Raw genomic sequence first — 1,691 nt, 5'->3', positions numbered from 1 at the left:
ATTTACAAGCTAAGACACTTTATGCTAATGAAACATTTTGAGATCAACCCCGAGCTAGAATTCTCTGGGAGTCAGTTCACACTGCTCTTTTCCATCTTCATGATTTATTTTCACTTATTTTTATTGTTGACTGCATTGATGCACTTGGGGTCTAGAGTGCGTGAGCTCAGTAGTTATGTCAGGTAGGCTTAATTGCTCCACAGCATGTCAGTTAAGTTCAGTTCAGTTCAGTCGCTCAGTCCTGTCCACCTCTTTGTGACCCCATGAACCACAGCACGCCAGGCCTCCCTGTCCATTACCAAATCCCAGAGTTTACTTAAACTCATGTCCACCGAGTCAGTGATGCCATCCAACCATCTCATCCTCTGTCATCCCCTTCTCCTTCTGCCTTCAATCTTTCCCAGCATCAGGGTCTTTTCCAATGAGTCAGTTCTTCGCATCAGGTGGCCAAAGTACTGGAGTTTCAGCTTCAGCATCAGTCCTTCCAATGAATATTCAGGACTGATTTCCTTTAGGATGGACTGGCTGGATCTCTTTGCAGTCCAAGGGACTCGCAAGAATCTTCTCCAACACAACAGTTCAAAACCATCAATTCTTCAGCACTCGACTTTCTTTATAGTCCAACTGTCATATCCATACATGACCACTGGAAAAGCCATAGCTTTGACTAGACAGACCTTTGTTGGCAAAGTAATGTCTCTGCTTTTTAATATGCTGCCTAGGTTGGTCATCACTTTTCTTCAGCAGCGTGTGGGATCTTATTAATACTTCCCTAACCAGGGATCCGACCTGTGTCCTTAGTATTGAAAGGCAGATTCTTAACCACTGGACCACCAGGAAGTCCCTTATCTTCAGAATTTAGACTGAGTTTGCAAACAAGAAAGAAGACATCTGGCCAGTATCAGCATTCTGGCGCTGAAATAACTCTCTGCATTTGCAACTTTCAGTTTAATCAAAGAGGAAGCTAAGGGAAATGTGAGAAGAACATATTTTCTCAGGAATTGTTCTACCATCTTAACCTGACCACCCATTCAGCCCTTCTTCCTTCCTCTGTATTGCAACCTTCCCTGCTCCCCACTCTAATATCACATCATCTGGTCTTAAGTGAGGTCATTAAGCCTAAGTTTCATTCTGCATGGCTAATATCCCATTCTTAAGATGCTCTCAGGAGGCCTAGTGTCTTGAGAGGTGGTAGAAGCTACAGTACTAGGAAGGCATGGTGCTACATGAACATAAAAAGCCGGGTGTTTTTACAGCATTGTCTATGGTATGTGGGCTTTTACTGAAATGGAAAACAGGGTATCAGAATTGCATTTGCATTTGATGCTAATTCATTGGGTGTTTATACTCATCCTAGTTACATTTTAGTAACTAAGGCTTAGAAGCAGTGATGAGACTAGCTTTCGTGTGGCCTACATACTCTAATTGGTTTACACTAGGGTCTTAATGTGGAAGAAATGAGATGGAGAGACCTATTTGCAGCTGCAAAGATTGGGCCCTGGCACCTTTAATAACAAGTAATATATCCTAGGAGTTTGTGGAGAGTTAGGCAATATTCTAAGTACGGTTCATACATTATCTCATTTAATAATCACAACAATTCAATAAATTAGATTCTGTCATAATCACTAACCTTTTACAGCTAAAGACCTTGATTATACCACTTACCCAAAGTTACTTAGCTCATGCTG

The sequence above is a fragment of the Budorcas taxicolor genome, chromosome 14 (assembly GCF_023091745.1).
Source record: "Budorcas taxicolor isolate Tak-1 chromosome 14, Takin1.1, whole genome shotgun sequence".
Classification (NCBI taxonomy): domain Eukaryota; kingdom Metazoa; phylum Chordata; class Mammalia; order Artiodactyla; family Bovidae; genus Budorcas; species Budorcas taxicolor.
This window is presented reverse-complemented; position numbering follows the sequence as displayed.